We start from the raw sequence: 13,744 nt of genomic DNA, 5'->3' as shown, positions 1-13,744 counted from the left end.
ACACACACACACAAAAACACACACACACACGCACACACATACACACACACACGCACACACACACACACACACACACACACACACACACACACACACACACACACACACACTCTCTCTTCCTTCTAGCTACCACTCCATCTCTCTTACCAGTGTGTTCGCAAGGTGATGGGACATATGATTCATGCCCGGATGATATGGTGGCTCGAGTCTCACAATTTTTGATGGATGCACAGTGTGGCTTTCAACACGGCATTCTGCAGTTGACCGTCTCATTATTTTGCCTACCCATGTCAAGAATGGTTTTCTGCAGAAATCCCAGACTGTCGCCGTGTTTTTCGATTTGGAGAAGGCCTATGACACCTGCTAGAGAGCTAGTACCCTCCATACTCTTCACATGTGGGGCTTCCGTGGCCACCTACCCTGTTTCCTTCAGACATTTTTAAAAGACCGAGTTTTCGAGGTGCATGAAGGGTCTGCCTTGTTGGACACCTTTATCCAGGAAAATGGTGTGTCTCAGGGTTCCATTCTGAGTGTCATTCTCATTGCTATCGCCATTAACCCTATAATGGCCTGTATCCCACTGGGCATCTCCGGCTCCCTTCTTTTTGACGATATTGCCTTCTATTGCAGTTCTCTATGAACCTGTCTCACTTAGTGGCATCTTCAGCAATGTCTTGATTGTCTTTACTCCTGGAGCATCGACAATGGCTTTCGCTTTTCCACTGACAAAACTGTCTGTCTGAATCCCACGAACGCTGACTGCAAATTTGTATGTCCGTCTGGTTATTTGACCTGTTGTGCTGCCATTCACAAACAGCATTCCAGGAGGTGTTTTCCTACAGGATAACACTTGCTCACATACTGCTGTTGTAAGCCAACATGCTATACTGTGTCAACATATTGCCTTGGCTTGCTCGATAACCAGCTCTACCTCCAATCGAGCACATATTGGACATCATCTGATGACAGCTTCAACCCATCCACAAACATCATTAACTGTCCTTATATTGGCCAACCAAGTGCAACAGGCATGGAACTCCATCCCACAAACTGACACATGACACGTGTACAACAGCGTACCAGCATTTACATTTACATTTGCAGTGGCTTGTCTCACACTCACATTGATCTCTGATCCTGCAACATTAATCACTTTACATACGTTGTCTCAACAAATATATTCCTGGTATTTCATTACTCTACATTAATTATTTTTTGGTGTTGCAAATTTTTCCAGCAGTGTACCTGGCCTTTCTTTAACCATCCCTGGTGCAATGCAGAATTCTCTTCCCAGTAGCGAGAAAATGCCGTTATTCCAATTTTGAAATCAGATAAATTGCCTCTTCAAACGGACAGCTGTCGTCCAGATTGTTTACTCAGTGTCCTGCAAGTTACTTGAACATATGGTTAGTCGAAGGCTGTATTGTGTCCTTGAATCCCCAGATCTTTGGCTTCGATCCAGGGTGCTTTTCGCCAAGGGCGCTCTACTGAAGATAATTTAGTCCACTTGAAGTGTGCTATCTGAACAGCTTTTGCTCAACATCAGTTCCTTGTTGCAGTTTTCATTGATCTGCGTATATATCTTATGATACCACATGGTGCCATAACGTCCTTGCCACCTTAAAGGAGTGGGGTCTCCATGGCCCACTCCTGATTTTTATCCAGAACTTTCTTCCATGTCACACTTTTTGGGTACAGGTTGGTGCCTCCTGTAGCATCCCCCCCCCTGCAGGAGAAGGGGCTTGCACAAGGTTCTGTTTTGAGTGTCGCTCTCCTTTTTGTGGCTATCAATGATCTGGCGGCAGCTGCATGACATATGGTGTCCCCATCTTTTTTGTTCGTCCGCGATGGCTATTGCTGGAGGCAGAATGCAGGGAGCAATACACCAAGCACAATCCTGGGCTTTCACTCATAGCATCCATTTTTTGGCTGCCATGACCTACGTTATGCATTTCTGTCATTGTGTTTTTTAGGACCGGTCTTTGATGCCTAGTTGACATGGCTTCCCCGTCTTTGTCAACTGAAGCAGACATGTAGGTCGCACCTGAATGCTCTTCTATGCCTCAGCGACACCGACCGCGGTGTGGTCCACTCTACTTTGATACGGCTGTATGCAGCATTGGTGCAGTCACACCTAGATTACAGGAATCTCTCATATGACTTTTTATCAGCTTCGACATTACGTCTGGATTCGATACACTATTGTGGGGTAAGACTGGTAACAGGTGCCTCTGGACTAGGCAGCAGTTCCACTATTGTGGGTTCTGCACCATCAAAAATTGATGGCAGCTGCTCGCCCATTGTACCCTAACTGTCATCTCCTCTTTCCAGATACGAGATCTACCTCCCAAAACGGCAACACAGGTCTGGGGTTACGATCACCAAGTTTGAGTCTTGGTCCAGCACACAGTTTTAATCTGCCAGGAAGTTTCATATCAGTGCACACTATGCTGCAGAGCGAAAATCTCATTCTACCTACTTTTTTTCTCGTCAAGCAGAACGATATTTATGCCCGTTGCTTAATACCTGTTTGTATCACTTACAATTTATGAATTTTTTTTGCATTTAACTCCGGAAAGACCATTTTTCTTTGTAGTGAGGCCTTGCCAACAGCAAATTTTCTGGATGGAAAGTCGCTCAATCTGCTCATATACTTTAAAATTTAAAAGTAAATCTAGCAATGCTAGAATGTATACAAAATACTGATATACCCATTTTCAAGTTGTTGTTTAAAGATTCGTGAGTTTTAAAACTTACGTAGATTATCTTTTTGATGATAGAACTTTACATAAGAAGTTATTAAGAACATTGCGAATATCACATGACGAACAATTGAATGACTAAAACAGTGTTATCAACCCTCATTCATTGACACATGTAATAAATTCATCGAGGCAGTGAAGTCCAGAGCTGTTGTAAAAATTTCTGAAATTAAAAGTATATATTACCTAATGAAAGTGTTATTTTGGGGTGAAAGAACAGAATAATTATTATTTTTGGAGTGTAATAATTCACTATGGCTTCATTTTAATTCTAATAAGTTTCACACTGTAATGAAACATTGTCTAAATGCCTCTCTCTCTCTCTCTCTCTCTCTCTCTCTCTCTCTCTCTCTCTCTCTCTCTCTCTCTCTCTCTCATTTGTTATAACTTACCGCTGTTATTTTGTATTTGTATTGCAGGCATTACATTAAAATTGGCTATATTGATTCTGCAATTTATACTATTATGTTATTGCTAAGAACTGATTTAAAGAATAAACGTATATATTTATTTGTAAGATATTGTAAATTTATACCACTGGAACTCTTTCAAAATATTTGATTGCGTAATACTGCCAATAAATACAATGACTTTCTTTCTTCTGTTTATAATTGTAATAGATGTTGGACACTTTGACTCCAAGTATGTTATACAGAAACGCAGTGATTTTTTACAAAAGGCAAAACTATGTGTTCGAAGAATTGTGGAGAGGAGGGTACGTGATGTATTTTAAGTAGGTTATAAAGAGTAACTATAACAACATAAACAATAAATTATTGATAAAATTATTTAATTGAATAGATAAAAAATCTACTCACCAAGCGGCAGCAGAACATACACATAAAAGACTGTTGTGATTGGCAAGCTTTCGGAGCCTGTGGCTCCTCCAGACAGAAGCGTTGAAGGGGAAGGAAGAAGGGTAAAGGAAAAGGCCTGGAGAGTTCCAGGAAAAGGTGTAGATTTTGGGAAAGTCACCCAGAACTGCGGATCAGGCGAAAAATAGAAACGACACATGTCATATACCAGCTATTATGTAAACACTGTTCAGCTTTCTACATCTGCATGACTACCACCAAATTATCAGTTAGGATAAATGGGCATAGGCATAGTGTATATACTGGAAACTTGCAATATCCTGTTGCAGAGCATGCTCTACAACATGGCATACGTGACCTCGGCACTTGTTTCACCACACATGCCACCTGGATTCTTCCGCCAGACACCAGTTTCTCAGAACTCCGCAGGTGGGAACTAGCACTACAACGTGTCCTTGGTTCTCACCACCCACCTCGCCTTAATTTACGTTAATTTCTCCTGTCTCAGCTTTTCTTCACTGTAATTACTCTTTGCTTCACTTCGTTTTAGCTTTCTACATCTTTCATTTTCTTTCCCGTCTATTTTCACTGCCCCCTCCCACAGCTGTTGCATACAATACACTTAGCTTCTCACTCTTATTAACTCATGTACAGTTTTAGTAGTAATCTCTGTCTTGCATATTACCCTGTCTTCCACCTTTAAGCTCTCAGGTTTCCGAATCTTGCCCGATGCAGTCCCCAACATTTAGTCTTTCCTTATCATCCTGTACGGTAAGTCACCCATGACCCACGGTTGTGGGTAACTTTCTCGAAATCTACCCCTTTTCTTAGACCTCTCCAGTCCTTTTCCTTCACCCTTCTTGCTTCCCCTGCAACCCTTCAGCCTGAAGAAGGAGTCACTGGCTCCAAACGCTTGCCTATCACAACAGTCTTTTATGTGTCTGTTCTGCCACTGCTTGGTGAGTAGATTTTTTATTTATCCAATTAAATAATTTTATAAAGAGTATCTGTGTGTGATGTTTTTATTGGTATACAACTTGTTATAAACAAAACTTATTTTTACTATTTAATATGTTTCCAGATATTTACCAGTGGTAAAGATGAAATTGGGTTGATTGTACTTGGTTCTGACAAGACACAGAATCCACTTGATTACCCAAATGTGAGTGTGGAATTTCCTCTTGCACTGCCTACATGGCAGATGATATCCTTTGTGGAGAAATCTTTACATGAAAGTGAAATAAAAACAGATTGGATAGATGGTGTTGTTGTTGGCATGCAAGTCTTGAAAGATGAGCTAGAGTAAGTATTTAAAGCTGTCTGTTTCATGACATTCCTGGAACATGTTTCAGAATGTGTGTTACACAAATCACAGTGACATAGTTGTGACTTTATAAACTTGAATCAATATGTTTTTGTAATGAAAAAGAAACAGAAGCCACAATACCTGCAGAAATAGGAAATTTTTTTGTGTGATTTTGCTGTATGAATGTTTTTTACAGTTTTTCAGCTCAATAATTAAGGAGGTATTGATACAAGGCTTTGCCAAAAATCCATCTGTCACCTACAATTCCAGCCCTGTCACTGGCATTCCCTACCCCACAATATGACTGGGCCACCATGAAAGCAGCCACATCATTGTCAAATTCACTGAAACTACTACATAGCAATTTACTTGAGTATGGCTGCTGTTGTGGTCTTCAGTTTGGTTTAAGCACTGCGTCAATACCTTCTCGTCATAGCACTCGGAGGTCGCGATCTGCGACTGTTTTTACAAATGGCAAGAGAACTTTTCCTCTAGTTGCTTGTTTTTCAGTGAAAGATGCAAATATTTTAGAATGTAGTGCCTTATGTATATCTGTTAGAATAGCCACAAGGTCTGAAAGTTATTTTCAAATGATTGAGCTCTTCTACAGAGTATTGAAATTCACAGATTCTTCCAACCTGGTCCACCAATGTCTTACATACTCCTCTTCCTGTATGGATTGTTTCCAGCATTTGGAGATGAAACATTAGGCAGCAAAACGTGCCTTATAACCAAAATCTAATGAACATATAATTAAATTAACCAAAGATGTAATGTTGCACTCTCAGGTAAGACTAATCTTGAATGCAAAGCCAAAGTGGAAATTAAATGTACGCTGCAACATTCATCTCACTTTTTGTTATTGAAATTATTCACAGTGCCATAGGGAGAACTGAGTTTATGTGTTTTATAGAGTCAGATACACGCTGTGGCACAGGGTGCTGTCCGTTATTCTCCTGACTATGATGTGCAGGAATGGTAGTCTTCCTTCTTCTTTGGTCTCCATAGTGAATTTGATTTTGTGGCGTGTGGAGTTCAGATGTACAAAGAAGTCAAGAAGTTTGTCTCTTCCATGAGGCCAGATGACAAGTGTGTTATCCACATAACAGAAGAAGAAGAAAAAGAAGAAGAAGATGGATTTCCATTTGGATGACATCAGGGCCTCTTCCTCGAAGTGCACCGTAAACGTATTCACAATCTCTGGTCAGAGTTGGCTGCCTATTGTGACTCCATCTGTTTGCGGGAGGGGGATGTGCCACGAGTCAGTGAAGTGGGAAAGTTGACCAAGTAATATGCGTGACGTGTCATACCTCGACCGATATTGAGAACAGAATTAAAATTCAGAGGCATTACTTTTCAGCACTCCCATGCATATTCTGTATGCAAGAAAAGCTTATGGAGCAGGTTTCTCATTCAGAAATTCTATTTCAGTGTTGGTTGTTTACACGAAGACCGTGTTAAGCATAATGGAAGAAGGAGAAATGTTTATAAGCATTCCAGATTTGGCAGTGGCAGGCTCATGGTCTGCTGAGACTCTGGTTTATTGTTTCACTATATTGCTGCTTGCATTGCTCAGAATCTCATTTTGTGCGAACATAAAATTGGTAGGTTCAGGAGGGCCATGCTAAATGCCTTGCAGGGCCTCAGTAGTGCCACCAAACTAGCACCTGAGAGGGCAGACAAGTGTTCGCTCATGCATACGTGATCCTGCAGTGAAGTTGTGTACATTTAGTCAGGAAGTGGGCTTGTATACAGTGAGACAAGTATCCACACAGACAATGTGATGGCATCTGGAGCAGCACAGACTGTCAAGCCCTTAATGCAGCTCTAGAGAGAGGTGAACTGACAGCGGTGCAACTGACAACAATGCCAGACACAGGAATGGCACTGTGTCATCGTATCAGATGAGTCTCGGTTCTGCAAGATCGTCACAATTGATGTACTTGTGTGTGGAGGCTCTGATGTCAACAGACCTGGCCAGATTGTACCTGTCATTCTCATGCGGGTCCAGCATGTGATGTGATGGTATGGGGTGCAACTGGATACATGTCACAACCTCTGGTTCACATAGCCAGTAATTTGGACAGCAGCCATTGCATTTGTGCTTTGTTAAGGCCTATCGCTGTGCCCTATTCTCAAGGGCTCCGTGACGTTATCTTTTAACAAGATAATGCAAGACTACACATCACCTGAGCTGTACTGAGCTACCTCGATACAGAGAGTGTTCCACTGTTGCCGTATCCATCATTTTCTTCAAATCTGTCACCTGTGTAGAACGTCTGTTCACTGGATGCCAAGAGATGGCTATGCCACCAGTCGCCAGCCACTACAGTTGATGAACTCTGACATATGACATACAGTTGAGTGGCATGAAATGATGTACCCATGGCTGTAATCCAACCTCGATTTGATATCCAGTGTGATGAGAGCTGTTCTGCTGTTCCAGTTTCAATACTGAAATTCATATATTATTTTTATGCTATCCTAACCAGATTGGACTGTGGTGTCATACAGCATAAAATATCTTACAACATGTTGAATCAGTGATGAGAAGTGTAGAACAGCCAGCAGGGGAAAGATGTTGGCAATGAGACAGCTTTTATGTAGAACAGCAGTACAGTGTTTCACAGTGCATAATGCTTCCGCAGATTGAGAACAAAATGTGTGGTTTGCTTTCATCCATTTTCACAAACAGAGCCATGAAAAATAATGTTGACATTACTGTGCATTTCACTCTGAGGCATATTGCACTCTGAGAATGTTCATCGAATTCAGTTACTTTGTATTATATTTCAGTAACAGTGACATAATAGCAAATTGGACTGTATGAGTTTTTATGGATTTTTTTTCCAGAGACACCCTACCATTTCTTCAGATTTATTTAATTTGGGTATAAATCCTTTCCAGCATATATGCTGTACACAAAATGTTGAACATAAAATGTAGCTATCTGCTGATTTAACATCTTGCTGAGTATACCAGTACAATGTTTTGTTGTAACAAATAGTTCAATGTATTTTACACACTTATAAACTTATTTATACAGTTATAGTAATTTATACCATTACATTAATGTTGTACCTTAATGTTCTGGAAGACGATATTATAAGGAGCCTCATACTTTTCCTGGATGATAGAGTTGTCTATAATGAATTATTGCCTGAAAAAAATCTGCACAAATTTGAGTCAGATCATAACATTTCAAATTGGTCCAAAGATAGGCAACTGAGTTTAAGTTTTCAGAAATGTAAATTGGAGCACATCACAAAACAAATAAAAGACAGTATTGTATGACTACATTATCAAATAATCACAGTTTTAATTGGTCAACTCGTACAAATATCTGGATGAAATGAAATGGTGACATAGACTCACTTGTAGGCAAAGCAGAATGCAGACTTCAATTCATTGGTAAGATACTGGAAAATGTAATCAGTCTATAGAGGACATTGCTTACAAAAAACTTGTGTGACCCATTCTAGAATATTGCTTAAGTATGACCCATAACAAATAAGGCTAATGGCAGACATTGAATGTATACAAAATAGTGTAGCATGATTGATCATAGATTTATTTGATGCATGGGAGAGCATCAAGAAGCTACTAAAAATTGGAAATGCCAGACAAGTGAAGATAGACGCCAAATAGATGACAAAACCCAACTTATGAAATTTCAGAAACCTGTATTAAGTGAGGTATTTAGGGATTATACAATAACCGCATATGTATCACTCCTATAGGGACCATGAAGGCAAGATTAATTACAGCATGCACAGAACCATTTAAAGAATCATTCTTCCCACACTCCACATGAGCATTGAATGGGGAAAAACCATAATGTGTGGTACAACAATGTACTTTGTCGTACAACCCACAGTGGTTTATACAGTGTGCATGGAGACATGGAATCAGTTGACAGTAGCTGGGTAATGGTTCATATTGATTCCCATTTCCCTGTTGCAGTAGGTGATCTCATGCCTCTAATTATTTTTTCATTGCTATCTTAACTTGCATTCTTCAATTCAGTTTAATAACCCTTCTTATCTCTTTGTATTAGGGCAAATGTACAGTTAACTTTTAAGGAATTTGTATTTTCAATTTATCAACTGGAGGTTTGTTTCATATGCAGCAGCAATGTTACAAATTATTTGTTTCAGTTTCTTTAGAATAATTTGCTGTTTCACAGGTGCCTTGAAGAAAATAAAAGATATCGAAAGTGTCTTAATGACAACCGATGGCCTCATGTTGACAAGACAGCTAGTTGCCTTGCAGAGGGCAGGGCTTGACGGTCTGAACATCAGCTTAGACACCCTGCAGTCCCAACGCTACAACCAGATCACGAGGAGGAAAGGCTGGGAGCGTGTCATGGCTGGCATAGATCTAGCCTTGCAACTTGAATACGACCCTGTGAAGGTATTACTAGTGCAGCTGTCATCGCATGCAGACTTTCATAAGCAAAAGATATAAATCACCATTTTAAAGCAGTACGCCCTCACCCTCGCCCCCATCACCGCTCCCACCCTCACCCCTGTCTCCACACTGCAGCTGTAAGTGAAGGAAGGTATATTAAGACAGAAGAAGTAAATTTTAGCTGACGATGCTAACAGTTTCATAGTTTATACAACATAAAAAATTATGCCTTGCAAGTTTACCAATTAAATATCTTATATTTTCCTCCCAAGAGAGTCTTATGAGACTCAAGATCTTTACAGTTTCTCTTTTTTTCTTTTGTGTCTTTAGTTTAAAATAAGTTTCCTCTATTGTGGTGTTGTTTTGAAAAAAATACTCGATTGTGTGGAAAAATTATTCTTAATTCTGTAGTCACACTTTTGTTGTGTCTAAGTACTACTGGTTTCAGTAGCAAGTACCAGCATCAGTTCATCTTATTATCAAAAATTTCTTTGCAGAATAAAAGCTGACCACTGTGGCCAAGCGGTTCTAGGCACTTCAGTCCGGAACCGTGCTGCTGCTACGGTCGCGGGTTCGAATTCTGCCTCAGGCAGGGATGTCCTTAGGTTAGTTAGGTTTAAGTAGTTCTAAGTCTGGGGGACTGATGACCTCAGACGTTAAGTCCCAACTGCAAACTAGACATACCATTTTCAGGGTGCAGTTCACATCTATTGAAAGCACAACAGTTACCTTTACTTTTAGTAGATAAGACACCTACTGGGGTAAGTGACTTGATGACTGCACACAAGAAGTTGTCATTTATTCCATATGTAGCTACCATGCAGACTCATATTTTGTATTAGTTTGTCCTTACTCTTCCAAAAGGTTAAACCTTGTCTCTGCAGCCACAGTTTTTTCTCTTCAGCAGTTGTCCTCATCTCCATGTGTGAAGAAAATCCCATTCATTGATCATATTGTTTAAGTAGGATGTTCTCAGTCATCCCCTTGTTTTCTTACCTACGATCTTGCCTTCAGAAATGTTTTTTAAAAGATTATCATCTTCTGTTAAGTGTCCAGTGTATTTTGCTTTGCCCTGGCCTATAACTTTCAGTGGTTCTTTCTTCTCTCCTATTTCCTTTAACTTTTCTGTCAATGCAGCTAGTTCTTGTACTTCTCCTCCAGAACCACATTTCAGCAGGTTTGAGGCGAGCTTCCTTTGGCTTTTCTAATGTACAGATTTTGCATCTGTGTGTCAGAACACTCCACACAAAGGTCTTTACAAATATTTTCTTAATGTGGAAGCTGATATGTTTATTCAGTTGCAGCTTCTTCTTATTTTGGAAGGAACTCTTCACCTGTGCTTTTCTTTTCTTGAATGCCTTGAAATATTGATTGTTTTCTTGCAAAATGCTACTGAGATAGTGAATTTCAGTTCCTTTCTTGAGTTGCTCATTGCCTGTTCTTGTGTCAGTCCTACCTCCACCTCCTTTCTTGTCTGTAGCCATAACTTTTGTCTTCTTTGTATTCATTTTTAACTTTAGTTTTACCACTTCTTGATTTAAGGCCTGAAACATTTTATTTAGTTCCTACTCTGATTTACTATTGCGATGTCGTCAATCTGCAGTGTATATGCATGCAATTAAGTTTCCATATCGACATCATGCTCCAAAAACCACCTAACTGTGTGTGGCAGGGGGTACGTCTCATGCCACCAACTGATCCCCTCTGCCTTGTTCCACTTCTGTATTATCTCTATCTTCTCAAATTTTCTTTTCGTGATCATTTCGTGAATTGTATATGAGAGAAACTATTATGTTGTCAGACTCTTCTCAGAAACTACTCTCTCGAAATTTGGGTAGTAAATCTTTCCGTGATGCACAACTGCTCTCTTATGCCATCTACCACTGGTGTTGCTGAGCATCTCTGTAATGATCTCACAGTGACTAAATGATCCTGTGACAAAACACTCCACACTTCGTTGGATCTTCTTTCTCTCTTCTGTCAGTCCTACTGGGTAAGGACACAGGGGTAATTTACATTCACTTAAGATTCTTCCTGTGAATCTTAGTCTGGCATCTGCTTTTCTATTGCTGTTTTATGTGGTCATTCCACTTTAAGGTTGCTCTGGATAGTTACTTCTAGATATTTTATGGTAGATTCTGTTTCCAGCAATTTGTCATTAATAGTGTAGTTGTACAGTATTGGATTTCTTTTCCTGTGTGTGTGTGTGTGTGTGTGTGTGTGTGTGTGTGTGTGTGTGATATGTTACATTTATTTATGTGCAGGGTCAACTGCCAGAGCCTGCACATTCACCAATCCTCTGCAGGTCATTGTGGAAATTGATACTGTCTTCTGTTGTTGCTACTTTCTGATGGACAAATGTAGTATCTGTGAACAATATTAAGGAGCCTCTGACACTTTCTACTGGATCATTTATATACATTGTAAATGTAATGGTCTTATCACATTTCCTTGGAGTATTCCAGAAATTACCTTTTGATTCTTGTCATCTTTTCTTTGTTGTTGTTATTACTTCCTTGATGAACATATTATGGAAGTAAGGTGATAGAAGGCACCCGTCTCTCACTGCCCTTCTGGTTTTCCTTCTTTCATATCCAGTTCAGCACTCTGACTTTTGTATACACTCAACATTAATCATCTGTGCTTTCACTTTGGACATTACTTTAAGGAATGATGATATAATGGTAATCTGTTTATTAAACAATATTTTAACGAAACACTATGCTTTCTGATCATATAGTGGCTTGATGATGGAATTTGATACTGAAATTAGTAATCATTAGACTAAATAAAAGTGAAGCTATAATAAAAGAAAGTAATATTTTGGATCATGTCAGTTGTTGTTCCAAACAACAGCACGTCAGGAATAGGTTCAAATGGCTCTGAGCACTATGCGACTTAACTTCTGAGGTCATCAGTCGCCTAGAACGTAGAACTAATTAAACCTAACTAACCTAAGGACATCACACACATCCATGCCGGAGGCAGGATTTGAACCTGCGAACGTAGCGGTCACTTGGTTCCAGACTGTAGCACCTAGAACCGCACGGCCACTCCGGCTGTCCAGGAATAGGTACTAAAATTATTTGTCCGCTGATGACCTCACAGCTTAGAACACTAAAACACAAATGTTAATTGTTTGTTATGTGCCCTGGTAGAGTTTACAACTGTTTACAGTTCACAATTGGTTGTTGGAGATTGGGCGTTACTCACATAGTGTATTTAGTGCACAGTGTAGAAAAAGGCAGTGTCCAGAAAAGTAAACAAGTGTAAAGGCAGAAGTTTCACGACAGGACGTTGTGTCACCATACTTGGAAGACAATTATAGCCAAAGACAGAAATTTAAAAGAAACTGGCTCATTTGAGCTGCGGAGACCTAGTCGAGGATTCTCAGTAGATAATTGTTAGCACAGTAGAATTTACAAAGAGACAATGTCAGTTCGTGTGAGGGAATGTTGATTGGTAAGTACCTATCAGCTTTCTCATAAAACTCACAATTTGAAGAATACACATCAAGGAAAAGGTAGAAGTCCAACAGTGTCAAATCTAGACAATAATATCGATCATCCAACAATTTTGCAAAATCCCCAGTTGTACTTACTTTACTTAATTACTTACTTACTAACCTACTCAGATTTGCTGTGTACCATACAAGGAACTGGTTTCCACTAGTTCACTCGATCAGCTGCCAAGTTCTCACCTTCCTCCAAGTTTGAGTCCATGCATTGAAGATTCATTGCAAAAGTTCCAGGTGTTAAAAGGTCTTCCTGTACATCTGTATCTGTCCATTGATTTCCACAACAGTGTTGATTTTGGGATTCTTCCACCTTACATGCATAGAACATAACCTGCAATCTTCAGTCTTCTTTCAACAATAATTTTGTGCAGGCTGTCTAGATGTCGTATTCTCAGCACTCTATCGTTTGTAACTTGGTTGGGTTAACATCTTCAGAATTCATCTCTAGCATTGTTGGTGAAAAATATGGAGACTGTGTGCTGATTTTACTGACATTTTCCAAGTCTCACACATATAAACGATAAAGGAGTACAGTCAAAGCTTTGTTGACATATTACAGACCTAATTGCCATATGGACTGATTTTCCAGTTCTGCTGGTGATTTCTGCATCTGTGACCTCATTATTACATATAAAGCTACCGAGATATGGAAATCTGTCAACATCTTGTAGTATCTTCTATTGCACTGTAATCGGGGAAGAGATGAGTAATTTCCACTTACTTTGCACATTCTGTTTGCCTTATCTCTATTAATTTTCAGCCCTACACAACAGGGCATTTAATGAGAAAGCAGATAAAAATTAACTTGATGCCTTCCAAGGAGACGGTCTCTACTAAGTCTCTACTCCTTCAAGTCTGACTATGTAAGAGTAGACCAGACATGGTTTAAATTCAGAGAAATAGTATCGACATCAATTAAGAGATATATACCAAA

The 13,744-nt window shown here is 39.7% G+C and overlaps 1 pseudogene; it reads left to right on the top strand.

Annotated features, from left to right (window-relative positions):
• The first annotated feature begins 3,348 nt into the window (after nucleotides 1–3,348).
• The window catches only part of LOC124799608, a 47,748-nt pseudogene continuing 37,352 nt past the window's right edge, over nucleotides 3,349–13,744 (top strand).

This window comes from Schistocerca piceifrons, chromosome 1 (assembly GCF_021461385.2).
Source record: "Schistocerca piceifrons isolate TAMUIC-IGC-003096 chromosome 1, iqSchPice1.1, whole genome shotgun sequence".
In the NCBI taxonomy this organism is placed as follows: domain Eukaryota; kingdom Metazoa; phylum Arthropoda; class Insecta; order Orthoptera; family Acrididae; genus Schistocerca; species Schistocerca piceifrons.
The sequence above is the reverse complement of the archived record's forward strand: the minus strand, read 5'-3'. Positions and strand labels throughout refer to the sequence as shown.